Here is a 21,978-nt window from a genome sequence, read left to right as displayed (position 1 = left end):
GAAATTACTGATGAAGAACAATCCAGGTAGAAGTATAATAAATATTGTGAAATAAATATTGTATTTATTAGATTATAATGAATACTTACACGTGATAGCCTTGTTTTATTTGTCGACTTTTATAAAGCCTCTGAAAGATTCATCCAACCTGTTAAAACTTTATATAAAGGATGCAACAGCTCTGTAAAATTATTACATGGGACCTCACCGAGATTCTACATACACAGAAGAATAAAACAAGGCTGTCCTCCTAAGTCCTTACCTGTTCCTCCTTGTGGCACAGATGTTGGCCATACAAGTTAAAGTGACAGATTTCCAGGGCATCTGTGCTTTTGACAGAGAATTCAAATTATCATAGTGTCTTTATTTTCATTCAAAATCAAGCTTGGTAGGTAAAGTATTTATCTGCATCAAACAATTCTCCCAGGTGTCAGAACTAACCATGAATTTAGGAAAATCTGTGTTGCTTCCTCTCAAAAATTGTGATTCTCCAGAAATCTCTGGAATTCCTGCCAAAAGAACAGCTACTTATCTATTCACGTTTACCAGAAGACACTGGCGACTCTCAGTGTCGTTACTGACACTGATAAAACCATTCAGCAGCAGCGTCTTCTCAACCTGCCAAAGCTTTCCATGGGGGATGTCTAATTGCATCAATGTCACTTACAGGCAGCTGGTTGTAGCTGGTTGTAACTGTTGATCTGCTGAACATAACAGAACGCTACAATGACATCTTAGACAAATTTTAATACACAAATTAATAGGCAATTTCTAAAAGGAAAAAAGAATACAATGACATCTAGATGAAGAAAACTGGGCCATTTTCCCAGTTTTCCCAGATTTTGTCAGAGTTAGTGTCACCAACAGAGACCAAAGGAAGTCGTCATCCGCATGTTTGTAAAGGCTGTTTTATAGTACTGCATCGACTCAACGCTCACTACCACCATTGCGTTTTTGCTGTCGTTTCTGATTTATGCATTTGTGTCGAAGTCTATGTGCCACAAAATAATTCACGGCTACAACACAAGGAGGCGAGAATTTAAAACTGGCATTCATGTATATAAAATGAAGCAGGAAAGTGGAGTTCTGGAAATGTATGTAGAGAGCCCTTATTGTCTGTGTTGCTTTCCCTTGCTGTCTGCATCGGTTCAACATGTAGTTACAAAATTTCAGAGACCCATGTCAGTCGATACACGACGATTTGACGCATGACCATAAATTGGGCTTAAACATCTGCCGGTTTTGTGATGTAAGCGTGAATATGGCCAATGTGTAACATCAGAAACATGCAGTTCTGACCAATCAGAGCGCTAGCTGCTAGAGCGAAGCTAGTGCGGCTCTGAGCGGGGCTAGGCTAAATCTTACAAAGCTAACATTTAGGTGCTTTGACAATAAAAAAAAAATTTAAAGTTCATATTTTAAAAATACAGACTAATCGATCTCGTTTGTGGTCAGTGGAGGAGTGTCCCATCCAGTTCTTATTATAGATCCATGGTGGCCACTACGCTAAATCAAAACAGCTCTAAGATAGCAATACCCTATCCAGTTATTTTAATAGATCCATGCCCTAAAATCGGCCAAGTTCAGTGAGGTATGTCTCCAGATTAGCCTTGCCTGTCTTGGTACTTCTGGCTCACTGCCATTGAACATACTCAGTTGAGCTCTTTTCTCACACGGGCGCATATGAATGCACACAATCATGCACAGGGAGTGGACCTGAAATCCCCTTTACTGACAAATAAATGAAAGCTCTCAGGATAAACGCAATATATAGTACAATACTCTCTTCCAGAATTTATTTGGATTTTAGTATTCCTTAAATGAGAATTTGCTTAAATGTATATACAGTATTATTATGTTATGAATAATTCAGTTTACTGGTATGTCACTTTTTTGTTTTCTAAATGCTCTTACATTTTTTCTGAACACATCAGTGACTTTAGCTATTTATCTCAGGCCCAGAGAAGTTACATAATTAGGACTGGTGAATTTTAAAATTTTTGTTCTTGTGTATTTCCAGTGTCTGAGGTGAGGGTGGTGATTCTGGGGAGCGGCTGGAGTCAGAGGAGCTCTGTGGGAAACCTGTTACTGAATGAGTCTGTGTTTGATGCAACAAAAGAACCTGAAAGACCCAGCAGAGTAACAGGAGAACTACAGGACAAGAAGATCTCAGTGATCAACTGTCCAGACCTGTTCCAGCTCGACCTCACTGCAGATGCACAGTCAGAGTTAGTCAGAGTCATATCAGCCGTCTGTGACCCTGGTCCTCATGTGTTCCTGCTGGTTCTACAGCCTGAAGACTTCACTGAGCAACACAACATCAGACTACAGTCAGTCCTGAGGAGCTTCAGTGAGCAGAGCTTCCAACATTCACTGGTTGCTGCTGACAGCAACAAAAAAGACAAGTGTAATGCAGGATTATGTGAATTCTCCCCCTCTGAAAGATCTGATTAAAAAGTGCAAATCCAGATATCAGTGGGTGAAGAGCCTTGAAACACATATGATCTCTGAAGTACACAAAGAACTCTTGACTAAAATAGTCCAAATACTTAAAGAGAACAATGAAAAACATGTTACCCATGAAATATTTGTGGATGCTCCTCCAGCTGCTCATCAGACCAAAGAAAGAGAAGGAGGCATTCTTACTGCAGTTAAAAAAGGTAACTGCAGTGACTGTTGATTTAGGTTAAACCTTCATGAGTTTCTTTTGAGTAAATATATATTTATTTTTTCACAGGAATTAACACACTCAAGATGTCACTTTCTGGTCCTGGTTCTGGTAAGTAATTAAAAAAAAAATGTTAATCTTCCCTATGATCATTCTCAGCATCACAGCTAAAATTATTATGTTAAAATTGTTTCCCTCAGCACTGATGTCTAATGTGATTAAACTTTTTTTTTCCCCAGACTCCACTCTCAGAATTGTTCTGTTTGGAAAAAGTGATGACAAAAAAAGCAAAAATGTTAAATTTTATTCAGCAGAAGCGCAATGAGAATTTTGATTTGCCAACACAACAAAACCTTTTTTGCTGCTAAGATTTGGAAAGAAAAACCACCAGTGGTAGTGAAGACCCCAGACCTGTTCAGTCTGTCTGTGGAGACTGTGAGAGAAGAAATGAAGAAATGTGTGTCTCAGTGTTCTCCTGGACCCAACGTCCTGCTGCTGCTGGTGAAGCCTTCAAGACTTCACTGAAAACGACAGGGAAACTCTGACCTTCATCCTGAGTCTGTTTGGTCCAGGTGCCTTTAAACACTCCATGGTGGTTCTCACACACAAGGACCAGATCACCCCCAGTGTTTGGAAGCTCATTAGTGATTGTGGTAGAAGATTCTACAACATGTTTGATGAAAACCACAAACTCTTGACTGATTCCCTCAGGAGCATTGTAGATCAAAACAAAACATCATTCCTTACCCTCACTGTGGAGCAGAAACCCTCTCTGAACCTGGTTCTTTTTGGGAAGACTGGAGCAGAGAAGACCTCAGCAGTTGAGTCCATTTTAGGGCGAGCAGAGCTCCCTGCAACAAGGAGCCCAGGGCAGTGTGTTAAACATGAGGGAGAGGTCTGTGGGCGTCGTGTGTCTCTGGTGGAGCTGCCGGTTCTGTCTGGAAAACCTCTGGAGACAGTGATGCAGCAGTGCCTCCAGTGCATCTCCCTCTGTGCTCCTGAGGGCGTCCATGTCTTCATCCTGGTTCTACCAGTGGCTCCTCTCATTGATGAAGACAAGGCTGAGCTGAAGATCATCCAGGACACACTCAGCTCTCGAGTCGGTCTCTTCACTATGATTCTGTTCATTCATTCAGAGCCCACTGCTCCAGCTGTGCTTCAGTTTGTTGAAGGAGACAGAGACATCCAGGAGCTGTGTCAGAGCTGTGGAGGAGGATATTTTATATTCAACCCCAGAGACCAACAGCAGGTCCCTCAGCTGCTGGATTATTTAAACACATTGAAGACCAAGAATATAACTTACAGCTACACCACAGAGACACTTCTGCAAGCTCAAATAGAGAAGATTTCAGCTCAACACAAAGAAATTGAGAACAAAACAAACAGATGTGAGTATGATTGTGAATAATGTTATTTATACCATTACATGCAATTTTTATGAAGTGAAAATTTAAATTGCATTATTTTTTACACACTCTGTGGTAAGTTTTGTGTATTTACATTTATGTTATTGCAACACGGGTTGCACCTGTCCTGTCTGAAAAAAAGTGTATAAAGTGTGTGGTGAGGGATTTTACAGACTTAAAACAGATATAATATTTGTAAAATATAAAGTTGACTACTTCATGGATTTCACCTAACGCGGGTTATTTTTAGAACTTGACCCCCGCGATAAACGAGGGACACTGCACTCTCACCTCGCAACCTGTGCACCTGGACTCCCACTTGTCCTGACCAGGACGGAAAACAGAAAATTTGTTGTACAAGTCATTGTTAAATGCACATTTGCACTTCGGCATGTTGCAGACTGACCGACTGTTTGTGTCTCGCTCCTTCTGAGTCACAGAGATCTAAGAGAGCCTCTCAATTTAATGCCCCATTGAACGGTAATGAAAACCCGGACATTTGCATCACTTTTAAAAAAAACCCGGATGCCTGGACAGGACACAAAATATGGAAATGTCTGGGGAAAAACAAACGTTCGGTCACCAGAGTGTATTGGAAATAATTTGGGTCCATTATCTCAAGGGTCATGAGTAGACAGTCATGCTCTTACTTCATGGTTCTTATAGGATTATTCTGCCCACTCCCAAGAAGCGATTTTCATCATTCTTCTTGAAAAAATCTTCTTAGAACACCTTGAGTAATGGTTTATTGACAATGGGTATGTAGCATTAGCTTAGCTTCTTAATTTAGCTTGTTCATAACATCATAATACTCTTTATTGAGACAGACATAACCATTGTTGTTCAGACATTCAACATGACCCAAGTAAACATATTGTGCTCACATGAGAGTGAAAAAATAAAACACATCACAACCCAAGATAAAATAGGTAATATTAAAGTTAGCTTAAGCAAACAGATAACTGAGATTTTCTAAAAAAAAAAAGTCAAAATATTCAATGAGTAAAATGAAACAGACTAGACCAAATCAGTAAAATCAAAACTGAACCTTAAATTTAATTATAAGTAAAATAAATGTAAAATGAAGTAAAACAAGTAAATAATTGAAATAAGTAAAGTGGAAAATAATAAAAATAGCAATAGTAATTATTAAAATTAAAATAAACCAGTTCTTGATTGGTCAGGTCATTATTTACTCACTCCCTTGGATAGGTGTGTCAAGGTGTGGTGCACCTTGACTTGAGCTGGATGTTTTCCCAACTCATTAAACTGGCCAGTGTAGGACCAGCACACCACCCCACCAAGATGGAGGAGGGCAAATGGTAGAATCACTGTTCTGTCACAGCACTCGTGCTCGGGCCCTCGGTAGAAGAGCAGGAGGGTTCTGTTTTTTCCCCTGTCCGTCCTCCGGCACCGGGACCTTTTGGCACCGTGTGAAGTGTATCCATTCTGGCCTCCCCTGCACCTTAACAGCTGTCCATGAGGTCAGTAATACCTGGTATGGCCCCTTCCACCTGGGAAGAAGAGAACGCTTCTCCAAAGATTTAATTAGTACAAAATCACCTGGTACAAAACTGTGTGTTCTTTTGGGATGGCCTCGGGACCCTATTTTGAACCTGTAAATGAAATCTCCTAGTTACATCAACAAGTGCTTTGACATAATCAGCAAGGTACTCCTCAGTCCATAACAAGGTGACTTTGTGAGGTGTAAGTGGAGGACTTACCCCAGTGGACATGGGTCTTCCTATCAAGACGTCATGTGGACTCAGCCCCGTTGTTCTTTTGGGTGAGCTTCTAATAGAATAAATCACAATGGGCAATGCATCTGGCCATTTCAGACCAAAGCCCATGACAGTTAGTTTCTCTTTAATTGTGCCATTCATTCTCTCAACATAAGCTGAACTTGGTGAGTGCCATGGAACATGCAAAGCCCACTCAAAACCCAAAACGTCTGACAACAACTGAGTTACTTTTGAGACAAAGGCTGGTCCTCTGTCACTGTTAATGCTTTGTGGCACTCCAAACCTGGGGAGAACTTCTTTCATGAGACACTTTACCATTGTTACGGCATCCTCCCTGTGAACAGGAAAAGCTTCCACCCATTTAGAAAAAGCATCAGTGATTACTAATAAGTATTTGAATCCCTGACAAGGTGGCATGTGTATAAAGTCCATCTGCAGACTTGTGAATGTTCCTTTTGGCATGGGAAGATGGTTGTGTTGTGCCTCACCCAGACCTTTCTTGTTTTGACGGCAAATCATGCATCTCTGTACAAGATCATGTGCCATTTTTGATTGTCCTGGTGCAAACCATTGTGCTAAGATGTTATGTGAAATTGCAGATTTTCCTGCATGTGAAGGTCCGTGAGCTACACGAACCAATACATGGAGGAGTGAACAAGAACAGATCGGCTGGCCGTCTGGATGGAGCCACACGCCTGACTCTTGATCAGTTTTACAACCACTCCGTATCCAAATCCTTTTCTCCTTTTAATCAGCGCGGTTTTGTAAATCTGCGACATCATTAATGGATGGCAAAGCAATTGTTCAGGCGGCTGTACACTGGAGTACCGTGGGGGAAGAAGGAATGGCTGCTTGTTTAGCTGCATTATCAGCTAGCGCATTTCCATGTGCAACAGAATCAGTACCATTTGTGTGAGCTTCACATTTGACGATTGCCAATTGTTTAGGTAACATAATCGCATCTCATAGTGCTGCTACTAGTGCATGATGTTGAATGGGCTTACCTCCTGAGGTCAGGAAGCCTTTTTGTTTCCTGATCAGTCCAAAATCATGTGTTACACCAAAGGCATAATGTGAATCTGTATAAATTCGTTGCTACTTTATTTTCAGCTAAAATACATGCTCCGGTAAGGACATATATTTCAGCAGCTTGTGCAGATGTACCCTCTGGGAGTGACTTTGCCTCTAGAACTTCCCACTCATTAACAATTGCATAGCCTGCAATGATTGTGTTGTCTGATGGCTGTGTAGTGGACCCATCAGTATACAGAATTAGATCAGAATTGGTATCTGAAGTATGGTATCTAGAATTGGTGTCTGCTTTAAATCCAGTCTGGGAGATGTACTAGCTTCAATTACTGCTACACAATCATGTTCATCATCAGTTTCTGAAACTGGTAAAAGAGTGGCGGGGTTAAGGGAAGGTGAGCGTTTAAGTCTTATGTTGACCTTTGACAGAATAGTTGCCTCATAACCAGAGCGATGAGCTGCTGACATGTGTTGTGTAGCAGATGTATTAAGAATGTATAAAACTGCATGAGGAACAAGAACTACACAGTCATGATCTAAAACAATTGGAGATGGTTTTTCAATCATTTCTGCTACTGCTGCAACAGCTTTCAGACAACCTGGCATAGCCTTCACCACTGGAGAGAACCTCGCACAGTAGTACGCCAGTGGGCGGAAGTGTGAGCCGTGAGCCATGTTTCTGGACGAGGAAGCAAAACCTTCTCTCTGACTGACCTGGAGGTGGAACGGCTGCGTATAGTCTGGTAGGCCAAGTGCTGGAGCAGAGGAGAGAGCATGTTTAATATCCTCAAATGCTTTACACAGTTCATTTGTCCATACCACATTCTTTGGTGCAGCTTGTAAAGTGGCTGAGCGCAAAACAGAGTCCCTAGCAGCATAGTTAAACAGCCAGTGTCTGCAGTAGTTAGCCATGCCCAAAAATTATAACAAGTCTTTCTTTGTCTTTGGTGGCATACTGAGCAATGGTTTCACTCTGTCTGGTGACAAAAGTCTCTGACCCTCACTGAGTATATGTCCCACAGTTTGGCCAATGATGCTCTGTACCCACACTCTGCCAAGCTTTTCATGAGTGCAACAGAGTCAACTCGACAAGCTTCCTCTGATGTTAAGGCTATCAACAGATTGTCAGCACACTGCAAAAGTGTGGACCCCCCTGGGAGGCAGAGGTCATCAAGATCACGCTTAACTGCTGCTGCATACAGTGCAGGACTCTCACAGTACCCTTGAGGGGTTTTGGTTCAAGTTAGTTGGGCCCCCTTCAAACTAAATGTAAACATATACAATATTGGCTGTCTGGGTGCAATGGAATTGAGGAAAAGGCTTAACATAGATCAATGACTGTGTAGTGGCTAGAATTAGATGGTAAAGAAGCTAGGATTGAATTGACATCTGGAACAACTGGTGCAGTTGGAATGACAATATCATTGATTGCTGTTAAATCTTGAGGCAGAATTGGTGTATTACATGGGCTGGACATTTTGACAAGTACACCTTGCTCTAATAGTGATTCTATAATTCCTTCTATTCCTTTGACGGCTCTTGGAGAAAGCCTATACTGCCTTATTCTAGGCAATCGAGCATTAGGTTTGAGAGTCACTCTGTGAGGAGGCGCCGATTTATCTAAGCCCACATGATTTTTATGTTTTGCCCACAATGCAGGGGGCACATCTGAAAGTTCTGAGGAAGGGCCAAATTAAATTTTGAAAGGTGTATTCTGTTTAGTGAAAATGGCAGATATTCTGTCAACAGGTTGTTCAAGTTTTAGCTCTAGCAGTCATTACCAAGATTCTGTGCTGGTTGCAGTGAAGTTTCTAATTGTGAAACAGGGTGACATTGATTAACCATGTCCCTGATGTGTCCCAAATCACTGCCTGATGTCAAGGCTATCACAACAAATGGTATTTCTTCTACATTTTGCATGAGTGCATTTTGTGTTTCTGTTAATCTTAAGGGCATTGCACACCCTTGTGGACCAACAAAGAGAAACTGCTCACCTTTCAGCCACTATCGTAGGTTTAGCATGTTCTGTGCTCTGTGTATGTATTCATCTGACAGGTTTACAGCTGTAGTACAGAAAGTTGATAAGACAGGGCTAGCAGCAGACATCAAGGCCGCACATACTGATGAGGTTTTAGCCAGTGTTTGAATTCTGAAAATAGAAAAGAGATTGCTTAAATTAAAATTTTACAAAATCCAGCTAAAATGTATGTTTGTACGTATTAATTGTGCAGCCTGTATTACCTCATCATCAGGAATAATCAGGTATAACCCATCAGAAGTGCAATGAATACTAGCATGTAACTTACACAGTAAGTCCCGGCCCATCAGTGAGATAGGCGATGTATCTGAAATTAGAAAAGAATGCTGAACATCTGTGCTGGCAACAGAAACATCCAGGGTATCTGACACTGGTTCATAGAGCGGCACTCCTGCAACTCTCATTGTAGCGACATACTCATTGGTTGGACTGCACACATTGTCATTGTTCACTGCTGATAAGAGTAGCTCCACTAACAACTAAAATGTTAACTCTTACTCCATTAATTTCAACTGGTAAAACAGGGTCTTCAGCAGGTGATTTAGAAATTTGTATTTTAACAGCTTCATTCACTGTCATTGCCAATTGCACCATCTTGATCTGTCTGATTGGAAAATGATTAATTGTTATCTGATCCTGTCCCCTCACGGCCTCCCTAGTCTTGTTTCCTCTGTGCTGGACAAGCAGGGTAAGTTTCTTTGTGGATATGTGATGGCACAATAATTTGATTTTGGCTGTCTATTAGGACACTCCCTTTTGTAATGCCCATATTGCCCACATCCAAAACATTTCACCTTTGCCCGCTTATCTATTGTGGTCTTTTTCTGATTTGGGGGCACAAATGTTTGGTTAACAAAAACTGTGCCATTTGAGAGTGACTGGCAGACTGACGATTAGCAACTGGTTGCTGTAGTTTATCTACAATTTCCTACCATTTTACAGTCTCCCACTCAATCACAGCTATATTATAAGCTAGCTGAACCTGTTGGCGCATTGCATTAACCAAGTAATGTACCTTGAGTAGTGGATTTTGATTGTCTTCCCTTGCGGCCCTGAATATCTATTCCATGTCTGATCAAAGCAGTAGATGAACTTTGATACTGTCTCCTGAGGACCCTGTACACCCTGTTTATGACTTGGGTAAAGTCAGACCGCACGTGTGATGCCTTATTCACTGACTTTTTAAGATCCTCCAACCACTCAATCATTGATTTGTTGGCAGGCCTATTACCGTCCTCATCTGGCTCAGGAAATTCAAGCAGCTTATTACAGTATTGCCATTCCAGTTTGTACGCACCCTCCAATAATTACTTCGTATCCATTATAATTTCTGCAAACTTAAGAAAACCAGTTCACAAAAACATCAGGTTTCGCGCAGGGGATCAGGAGATCTCGCAATGAAATCCGTAATTTCAATGGGTGTCCACGGTTTGTTAACTTTAACATGTCCTATTTTAAACATAGAATATTGCCCACTTGGATAACCTTTAGCTTTGCTTCTGTCTGCGCTGGTTTTGTTACTATTGCAACGTTCCCTCAGCTCATAAGGCATTTCACTGTCTAGATACTCACGACCCTCATTTTCAATCTCACTATCTCGTTCTGTGTAGGTAACCTTAGTTTTCCTTTAATCACTAAACTCCTTTGCCTGACTGCTTGCCTTTCTGCATATGCTACAAGTGCAAGAGGACAGCATTTGGAGGATGAAGGTTGCCCACTCACAGGACCATGTGCAGCTCCCATACTGGGATTCAAAGCTGGATCCGGGAGAGAGTTTATAGATTTTGGGGCTATGCTGCCTGTGGCTGGCATTTGTGTTAAAATCTCATTTGTGTCCAATACAGTATAATTGGCAAATGAGTGTGGTCTGGCTTGTACTGTATAATTGTTAGGCTCCATAGGTGGAGCTGTTGATTGTCGGGTAGATGTGCTAGTGGGGAACACTAACGCTCTTTCTGCTGTATGCTCACCCAGTGTGCTGTCTAAAACAGGGGTGGGCAAACTTTTTGGCTCGTGGGCTGCAAAGGGTTCTACAATTTGACAGAAGGGCTGGACCAGGAGCAGATGGATGGAGTGGAGAGAAAAAAATAACATGAGATATGTAGAAAACCTGTGCTTAAATTTCAACTGAAAGTCATTACAAAGCATTACAACAAAATATCTGTCTTTCAAGTTCCACAGCATTTACTATTTATTGAAATTACTCTTAAAACACTGAAAATTAAATTAAATTTTTTTTTATTACTAACAGTTACTATTTTAAAGCACTGGAAATTCTGTGCTCCCTCAGTATATTATCATCATCACTCTCCTCCTGACTGTCTTTATTTCAAAAACGGTGGAATATGCAGACCTACTTCTATTCAATGTGCCTCCCCAGTGCCAAAACTCAACAACGACCAATGCAAGGATGGAACAGTGACAGCCAGTATGCGAGCATGCTATATTTGATCTGGTATGCATTGTCTATAATGAGTGCGTATACATGCACATCAGTATCCTGGTTACGATCGGGTTTTTTGAGTATCCTGGTTTTGTCATGGTGCTTGTATACACACTATCCCAGTTACTGTAAAATTAGTTAATGTAAAATTGAGTGCAAAAGCGTCCAAAAAACAAATACTTCTCAGTCTTTTCATCACAACAGTAGCCAACATAAATGCTCCATGGCTCCAAGCACTCAGTGATCCATGTGTGTGGCACTGAGTCGTAGGCTTTCTTGTAATCAATCCAGGCAGTGCACAGGTTGGTCTAACGGGTTCTGCAGTTGCGGGCAAATGTTCGGTCAACCAGGAGTTGGTGCTTGGCTCCCCTGGTGTTTTTGCCAATGCCCTTCTGTGCTGTGCTCATGTATTGATCCATGTGCCCACTTATCTTAGCCGCGATGATGCCTGACATGAGCTTCCATGTTGTGGAGAGACAGGTTATTGGCCGATAGTTGGATGGGACTGCACCCTTTGAGGGATCCTTCAGGATCAGGATCGTACGCCCTTGGGTTAACCATTCAGGGTGAGTCCCATCCCTTAGCAGCTGGTTCATTTGTGCTGCCAGGCGCTCGTGGAGGGCAGTGAGCTTCTTTAGCCAGTACGCATGGATCATGTCAGGGCCCGGTGCGGTCCAGTTTTTCATACCTGAGACTCTTTCCTGGATGTCTGCCACTGTGATGGTGACTGGATTCTGTTCAGGGAGGTTGCTGTGGTCTTCTCTCAGATCCACCAGCCACTGTGCATCGGTGTTATGTGATGCCTCCCTCTCCCATATGCCTTTCCAGTACCTCTCAGTCTCCAGCCTTGGTGGGTCTGCTCTGGTGTTATTACCCTGCCACTGAGCATATATATATATACATATATATATATATATATATATATATTTTTTTTTTAAACAAAATTTTGCACACCCTGTATATCGCACACTGTCATCATCATAGCAAAAGGTAAAAATTGGTCGCACTTTCGGTGTGTCAGCTCCTAAAACTCCGTTTATCTCACTTTACACGCAAACGTGATACCGGAGTTTTCCAGAATCTCCACTCTAGCTGGAGCTTTTAGAAAAATTTGTTTTCAGAGGCGAATTCGCCGTTTGACTGTAAAAGATGGGTACAAATGAAGGGAAATGTCTCAGTTTTTAAAAATACTCCTGTATGTGTAAATGGGGCCCAAAACAGGATTTAGACTGCTGTCTACCTCAAGAGATGGTACTGTCCCCACTCCTGACCTCACATCATCTTCATCACATTTACTACTCCTGTCGCTAATTGTATTGCTACTGCACTCATCAACACTGATAAAACACCACAACTACAGACATTCAGACATCACAATCTAACGTTATGTAAATAAAATGTACTTTTAAACAATTACTTACAGTTAAATCCACGGACAATCGGTGGGTGCTGCTTCTTTCCACTCAGGACCTACTAACGGGCAAGTCAATGGCACGTCCGTGCATGATTTAACCGCATATTCTCTCTGTGGCAGTAGGCTGTCCAAGGTTTAGGGTTAGTGACACTCATAAAGAGATTACGGAACAAATACACAGCGGATCCTCAAAGTGGACTGACTGTGGGGCAGATTTGGCGAACCGAAAGCAGATCCGCTGTGGATCCTGATGCTATCAGCGTTCTTTAGCCCCAAGGGTTGGGCTAAGCTTGGCAAAATGTGGTGCCATTGTTGTTAAATCAAGACCCAATTCTTTTGTGAGTGGGTCAGTCATTTGTTGTGTCATGTTTCCTACTGCTTCCTGTATTAATTGCTGACTTCTCTCATCAATTCGTCCACCTAAAGCAGACTTATCTACTTATCTTCTGCTGTGCAGCCTCCATCCAAACATCAAAACATTTTGTGACATACTGCCTATCTGACTTCAGGTCATTCACATACTTTTGTGTGAGTTCCATTACATCAAAGTTAAATGTGCCTTCATATTCGCAGAGACGATGTGTGTCTCATCACACATCATAGCAGTGAATGGGAATACAAAATTCCAGCCTCTGGTGCGACCCACAATACCAGCTGACATTCGAGGGGAGAAAAGATTTTCACATTCAACTCTATCAGCTGCACTATTATTGTATGGGGAGACAGTATAACCGCGTAAGAGTCTGGAGTGCTCACAATCTTATCTCTCTGAGTGCCCTTGTGCATGACAGAGTATCTCATCTGTCTTTGGACTGAGCAGTACCCATGAATGCAAAACAGAAAAATTGCACTTTAACACAATTACACAGAAACTGCTACTACTGCATCCAGATGTACAGCCTGATTTAATTTTATTTTATTTTATTTAAATTTCAGAACCCAATATTAATGCTTCTCAGCTGACTCTGGAGTTCTGCGGTTTGTTTTAGAGTCCGATACAACAACGAAACTTGGCGCCTCCGGGCCCGGGGTTAATGCTTAAAAAGAAGCCTTCCTACTCTCTTCCCTAAACTCATGAACCCTTTTCCCACACTGCTCTACTACAGCATCTACAGCTAGTTTGAATAGTGGTCAGCAGTATATTACATCACAACCTTTTATGACAACAAAAGTAGATAAAATCTACCTAGGTTTTCACACCAGCCTGTGATCACAGGTCACTAACTGAAATAAAACCCTCTAAAACTTCCTGCTTTAGTAATCAATTATGTGGCCTAGTAATTGTTACCAAACTTGTGTTCAGTACTTTGTTTAAAATTAAAGTTAATATGAAACAAAACTTTACAAATACACCACAACCTTGCTGTCCTTCGCATATCTTCACTCACAATATCATGAGCTCTGCCTTCACAGCGTAAGCAGTACCTGGCTATCAGTAAATTTAAAACGAAAGCTTTACATACAGCATACAACTCACTGTCCCTCGCATGTCCAGACCTAATGGTCCCTACCACTCTCAACCAGTACAAAACTCCAGAGTGAGCCAATCACATAGTAATTTAGTAAAATTAAACAAATCCAGAATATGAAATGACAAAAAATTTAAAACAATTAATTAATTAAGCTTTTGTGTCAATGTTAACCTGAGATGTACGTGGAAGAAAAATTACTTAAATTCTATTACATATATGTGGTCCCAGTTGTCCCAGCACATCCAGCTTCAGGACCCTGCGTTGTGTTTAGTGATGTATAAGTGGCTGATTGTGGTTCTTTTTGATTGCTGATTAAGCGGCAGCCAGTACATTTATTTTGATGAGTTCCAATAAAGACGACAGGTGTTTTCACAGTTGCTTGAAATTATGATTATTAATGATTATTATGAATATGCATATTAATATTATTATTCATATGACGCATAAGAAATGTATAATAATTCAAAACATATATTACATATTATATAGACCAGCCATCCATCCATCCAATTTCTTCTGCTCATTCGGGGCCAGGTCGCACTTCCTCCAGCTCTTCCATGGGGACCCCGGGGCATTCCCAGCCCAGCTAAGAGACATAGTCCCACCAGCGTGTCCTGAGTCTTCCCCGGGCCTCCTTCCTGTGGGCCATGCTTGGAACACCTCCCCAGGGAGGCAGCCAGGAGGCATCAGGAGCAAATGCCCGAGCCACCTCAGCTGGCTCCTCTCCACATGGAGGAGCAGCGGCTCTACTCCGACCTCCTCCTGAGTAACTGAGCTCCTCACTATCTCTAAGGGAGAGCCCAGAAGAAAATGCAGAAGAAACTCATTTCAACAGCTTGTATCCGCAATCTCATCCTACTGGTCATTACCCAAAGCTCATGATCATAGGTGAGGTTAGGAATGTAGCTTGAGTGGTAAATTGAGAGCTTTACCTTTCGCCTCAACTCCCTCTTCACCACAATGGTCCGATACAGCGGCCACATCACTGCCGATGCTGCACCGATCCGCCTGTCAATCTCACGCTTCATCCTCCCCTCACTCATGAACAAGACCCCGAGACCCAACACTTCCACCAGTGACAAAGGGCAGCCCTGGCAGAGTCCAACATGCACTGGGAACAGGTCTCCTGCTGCAGTCATACAGAGACCGGACAGCCCTTAGGAAAGGGCTTCGAACCCCATACTCCTCGGAGCACCCCCCACAGGACACCACGAGGGACACAGTCGAATGCCTTCTCCAGATCCACAAAGCACATGTGGACTGGTTGGGCAAACTCCCATGAACCCTCGAGCACCCGATGGAGAGTGTAGAGCTGGTCCAGTGTTCCACGGAATACTTTGAGGATCTCATCTTTCGAGGGGGAAGCCGAGGTTGGGGACTCGGAGACGAACTCGTCCATCACCCTGGCTGGAGTCACTGAGGTGGTTGGCAAGCTCTTTGGTGGTAAGGCTCCGGAGGTGGATGAAATATGTCCTGAGTATCTTAAGTCTCTGGATGTTGTGGGGCTGTCTTGGCTGACACGCCTCTCGCGTTCGGGGACAGTACCTCTGGACTGGCAAACCGGTGTGGTGGTCCCTCTGTATAAGAAGCGGGACCGGAGGGTGTGTTCCAACTACAGGGGAACCACACTCCTCAGCCTTCCCGGTAAGGTCTATGCCAGGGTACCGGAGAGGAGAATCCAGTCGATAGTCGAATCTCGGATCCAGGAGGAGCAGTGTGGTTTTCCTCCTGGCCGTGGAACACTAGACCAGCTCTACACTCTCCATCGGGTGCTCGAGGGTTCATGGGAGTTTGCCCAACCAGTCCACATGTGCTTTGTGGATTTGGAGAAGGCATTCGACCGTGTCCCTCGTGGTGTCCTGTGGGGGGCGTGCTCCGGGAGTATGGGGTCCGGGGCCCTTTGCTAAGGGCTGTCCGGTCCCTGTATGACTGGAGTACCTCCCGGTGCATGTTGGACTCCGCTAGGACTGCCCTTTGTCACCGGTTCTGTTCATTGTATTTATGGACAGAATTTCTAGGCGCCGTCAAGGGCCGGAGGGGGTCCGGTTTGGGGACCACAGGATTTCATCTCTGCTGTTTGCAGATGATGTTGTCTTGTTGGCTTCATCGAACCAGGACCTGCAATGTGCACTGGGGCGGTTTGCAGCCAAGTGTGAAGCGGCGGAGATGAAGATCAGCTCTTCTAAGTCCGAGGCCATGGTTCTCGACCGGGAAAAAGGTGGCTTGTGCCCTCTCCGGGTGGGTGGAGAGTCCCTGCCTCAAGTGGAGGAGTTTAAGTATCTCGGGGTCTTGTTCACGAGTGAGGGGAGGACGGAACGTGAGATTGACAGGTGGATCGGTGCAGTGTCTGCAGTGATGCGGTCGCTGTATCGGACCGTTGTGGTGAAGATTTACCATCAGTCTTCCTTCCTGCTCTAATCTATGGTCATGAGCTCTGGGTAATGACCGAAAGGACGAGATCGCGGATACAAGCCCTCGAAATTAGTTTCCTTCGCAGGGTGGCTGGGCGCTCCCTTAGAGATAGGGTGAGGAGCTCAGTCACACGGAAGGAGCTCGGGGTAGAGCCGCTGCTCCTCCACGTTGAGAGGGGCCAGTTGAGGTGGCTCGGGCATCTGTTCCGGATGCCTCCTGGGCCTCTCCCTCGGGAGGTGTTCTGGGCATGTCCCACTGGAAGGAGGTCCCGGGGAAGACCCAGGACACGCTGGAGGGACTATGTCTCTGGGCTGGCCTGGAGGAGTTGGAGTGTCTGGGGTGAAGGAAGTCTGGGAGTCCCTGCTTAGACTGCTGTCCCCACGACGGATAAGCGGAAGAAAATGGATGGATGAAATAACCAGTGGCTGGTGGTGTAATTTTTGGGGGGGGGGGGGTCACCGAGGCCAAAATCTGAAATATGTATTATAAATATCTGTATTGTATATAGGCTATAGTATAGTAGCCCACACATTGTAATACCTGTATAATAACAAATGCCAAAGAGAGACGGTCATATGGTCACATGTGAATCTTGAATACTCTTATATTATATTTCATCACCTGTCCTACGCTTGCACTGTGTTTGGTTTTCACAATCAGAATGCAACACACAACCAAACGCAATATTTACGTAGCAGCACAACCTGATCTACCGCCATCCCCAACAACATCAGCAAAACAAAGTTAAACTCATGAAGCTGCTACATGAAATGAAACATTTGTGCACATTGAGTCAGTGACCCTGTAGTGGCATTGGAGATACAGGCGGCCGTGGTGTGGGTTGGTACCAATGCAGATGGTTGCAGGGGTGTTGCAGAGGTTGTTATGCAGGCAAAAGAAGCAGGATCTTTGTGGTTGCACATATCCTGCTGTCACAAAGGGTGTTGAGGACCTTTGACAGTGCAGGCAGCTTAAATAAAAAAAAATATATATATATAATTTCTAATATTTCTACTGGCCAAAATTCCCATACACAAACTAAATAAATAGGGAGGTAAAGGGCATCCCTGATTAACCCCTATAGACAATGCAGCGTTTTCTGTTAGGTAACTGCTGTTCAGAATTTTCCCAATTGTTGAATTTGCACCTAAACTCCAGTTAAATTTATTGAATGCGTTTTCAATACCTTTCTGACTTTTTTCCTGCTTTTTATAGTCTTCAGTAGAGCCTTGCACTCCCGCAGGACCCGATGCAAAACAGTGCGGCGCAGAACACATTTTGAAAGGTCATTGTGGGCACGTGTGGTAGACTACACAATGCACAACCCTAATGCTAACCTTAAACAAAATTATTTTAACATTCTGTTATTTTAACAATCTTCAACCATGTAAATATTTCCATGTAAATTTCTTTTTATGGAGTTTGCCAAGCCATTCAGGCCAATATGTGTAATGCTTTCCACAAGTAGGTTAAAGCTTTAATGTCATGGCAGTGCTGTTATTTATTGACTTACCTACTTAAATATTGATTTACTTTAGCACGACTCAGATAATTACTCATACAGAATGAATGGAGCAGGAAGTGAGGATCCACGTTTTGAACCAGAACTAGCCAGTGGGCTGAGTGAAAAGGGCATGTGGCAGTAGTAAGGCAGAGGGAAAGTTCACTGTTTTCTGTCTTATCATTTCCCTGTTTTACATGAACATTCACCCTGACCAACAGGCCTGGAACCTGACTCTTTTACATGTTTATAGTCAGTGTTGGGAGTAATGCATTACAAAAGCAACAAATTACCGTAATGCATTGCTTTTTTGTTGTAACACAGTAATGTAAGGCATTACAGAAAAAAAATTTATAACTAGTGCTGTCATGCGATTAAAAAATTGAGAGATTAATTAATTATTGATCTGTAATTAATAATTAATCTAATTAATCTCATTTTAATCTCACCTAAAATTGCTGAGAAAAGCCTTCAATTTGAGGTATTTTTTTTTTTAAATTCATTATTACATTATTGTGGCAGATCAGAAGACTGATATTGATTAAAAAAAGTGACTTTATAAAGTCATTTGTTGAGCCCAAGTCTCCATGAATAAGAAACTGTTTGTTGTAAAGCAGCAAAGACGAGGAAATCTGAACATAATAACTTTTGTCTACTTAAAGACAATAAAAAGTCCAGTCTTTCCTTAACCATATTAAAAATATTATTGATAGAGAAATGCTTTATATATGAGATCACTGGTTTTTAGTCCTGGTTTAGACCTGGTTTAGACCTACTTTAGTCCTAGTTTAGTCCTGGAATGGATTAATCCTGGTTTTAGTCCTGGTGTTAGTCCTGGTGTTAGTCCTGGTTTAGTCCTGTTTTAGTTCTGGTTTTAGTTCTGGTTTAGACCTGGTTTAGACCTGGTTTTAGTTCTGGTTTTAGTCCTGGTTTATTCCTATTTAGTCCTGGTTTAGACCTGGTTTTAGTCTTGGTGTTAGTTCTGGTTTAGAGGTGCACAGGAGGAAGCTCGGTTTACGCCGCGTACGCGAGAAAACACGATCCACACGCGGCTCACGGAGGACAGCGATGTCCACGCAGTAAGTAACTACGGAAGGAAACGTGGTCCGCACATTCTCAGGGTAATGACGATGATGAAGGTGTGTGTTTGTGTGTGTTTTGTGTGTGTGTGTGTTTTGTGTGTGTTTGTGTTTGTGTGTGTGTGTCTCATGTGGCAGGTCACTATAGGACAATAGTGCAGACATCATGAGCCTATGCAGGTTGTTTTCAGGCGATATTATATTTGTTATTTTCTTTTATATTTCACGTCGGGAGAATAATTTCCAAGACACGAATGTGTTTTACCTGTGCACTGCTGCCTCTGTTCTACTTGCTCTTCGACCTCGTTCATTGTGCGGACTGACGCCTCCAACGTTAACATGACGTTTACTTCGCTGTTACTGCGCGCATTTTGTGTGGCTTTCCGGCAATGAGTGGAATTACCGAAATAAAAAAATGTATAAATGTGTTTTTGTGTGTGTGTGTGTTGTTGTCCCAACAACACATAAAAACAGGTTTTATAATAAAGAAACTCACATACAGAAACACTAAAGTTAGAGATTAAAAATGAGATTAACGCGATTAAAAAATATAACGCGCTAAATATGACTGTAATTAATTAATCGCAATTAACGCGATAATTTGACATCCCTAATTATAACATGTAATATTTTACTAGGTACAAATGTTAGTAACGCGTGTTACAATGCATTTTACCCTGTATTGAAGTGGTGTATTCAGCAGATCAGCAGCGGTGAAACGTCCAACCAGATCAATACAGATACATAACATAATTGTGAATCACATCAAATGTATTCTTAAAAGCCACCACTTACACTACAGGAGAATTTGCCAGATTTTGGCTGCGTTTGGCATGAGCCGACTTTGTGGGATTTTGAAGCTGTTTCGCTCCTCATGTGTGTGTGACTCTGAGCTGCTCTGTCAGATCATAACCACCAAACATCAGCAAAGCTATCGTAACAGCCAATAAAACAGAGCGTCAGGGACAGATGGAGTGACGGACACAGAGGAGCAACATACAAACTCAGGAAATAGCGAAAATAATTAGAAGACTTTATTCCTCACCTCTCATAAAGTTGTAAATTTAAACTGCAGCGTCTCATCCACATTATCCATAGAAATTGTCCTCTCCAAATAATGACATCCAGTCCACAAAACCATGCTGTGAATTCAGTTTGAGGCATTCCTTGAAAGTAAAAAGGCAAGAGTAGTTCCTCACGTGTGTCTGTTTACATTCACACAGTGCACAGACCGAGGTGAAGCTGCAGATTAACGCTAGCAACTAAACTTCCTGTTCAGCTCAGCCACATACCACATCACCTTCCACTTGATGTGTAATGAGTGAAATGAGTGTCATGAGCTACATTTAAGATAGCCAAACCCATATTTCCACTTATTTTGGTGAAAGTAACGTAAAAGTAATGCAATAGTAATGTAATGCCTTACATTTTAAATGCAGTAATATTGTAATGTAACAAATTACTTTGAAACGACAGTAATAGACAGTCATAAATAAGACATTACAATTTTGAAGTAACTTGCCCAACAGTGTTTATAGTTAAAGTGTAACATTTTTTAACATGTTTTTATTATTTTCAGGTGGTGATAGTCTGAGTCCTGATTGTCTGAAGATCGTTCTGATTGGAAAAACAGGGAATGGAAAGAGTTCTTCAGGAAACACCATCTTGGGAAGAAAGGAGTTCACAGCTCTGTCCAGTCCAGTATCTGTCACTAAAGTTTCTAAAAGGGTAAAAACTACAGTAGACGGACGCTCTGTGGCTGTGGTGGACACTCCAGGACTCTTTGACACAACCATGTCACATGATGAGGTCTACGAGGAAATGCTGAGATGCATCAGTCTTTTAGCTCCTGGACCACATGTTTTTCTGTTGGTTTTACAAATTGGACGACTGACAGAAGAAGAGCAAGAAACACTAAAACTCATCAAAGAAGCATTTGGAAAAGAGGCACAAAAGTTTACTATTATTCTTTTTACACATGGAGATCAGCTGGTCAAGGCTAAAATGTCAATTGAAGATTACATAGAAAAAGAATGTGAAAGTTCCTTTAAGGAAACTGATCTCTAAGTGTGGGAACAGGTACCATGTGTTTAATAATGATGATAAGAGAATCGCACTCAGGTCGTGGAGCTGCTGCAGAAGATCGATGAGATGGTGAAGGAAAACGGTGGAGGCTGTTACACCAACGACATGCTCAAAGAGGCTGATGCAGCCATTAAAAAAGAGATGAAGAAAATTATGAAAGAAGAAGGAAGAGGAGATGAGGAAAGAGAGGGAGGAGATGGAGAGAAAATACCAACAGGAAATGGAAGAAATAAATAAAAAAATGGACAAACAAAGGGAAGAATTTGAAAAAGAAACGACAACAGAGAGAGAAAGAACTCAGAGAAAGGAGGAAACAATTAAAGAGGAGAAAAAGCAGTGGAAAAGAGAACAGGAAAAGAGAGAAGAAGAAGAGGGAAAAAGGAAGGAAGAAGAGAAACTACAGCATGAGAAATGGGAACAAAAAAGAAAAACTCTAGAGGAACAAATCAGACTAGAGCAACAGTCAAAAGAACAATTTGAAGTAAAACTACAAGAAAACAGGAGACAGATGGAACAGGAGAGAGAACAGCGGGAAAAAGAAAGGAAAGAATGGTGGGAGAAACGAAAACAAGAAGATGAAGAAAGAAAACAACAGGTCAAAAAATTACAAGAAGAAATTAAACAAATTGAAAATGTAAAAGAGCAGAAAGAAAAAGAACTAAAAGAAAAGGAAATGAAGATTAAAGAAG

At 42.2% G+C, this 21,978-nt stretch overlaps 1 pseudogene; it reads left to right on the top strand.

The window, feature by feature from the left end:
• The first annotated feature begins 2,912 nt into the window (after positions 1 to 2,912).
• On the top strand, positions 2,913 to 21,678 carry LOC129411362 (GTPase IMAP family member 8-like; annotated as a pseudogene).
• Positions 21,679 to 21,978: the final 300 nt, after the last annotated feature.

Source organism: Boleophthalmus pectinirostris, unplaced genomic scaffold, assembly GCF_026225935.1.
Source record: "Boleophthalmus pectinirostris isolate CB_2022bp ecotype Guang Dong unplaced genomic scaffold, ASM2622593v1 HiC_scaffold_4, whole genome shotgun sequence".
NCBI lineage: Eukaryota > Metazoa > Chordata > Actinopteri > Gobiiformes > Gobiidae > Boleophthalmus > Boleophthalmus pectinirostris.
The sequence above is the reverse complement of the archived record's forward strand: the minus strand, read 5'-3'. Positions and strand labels throughout refer to the sequence as shown.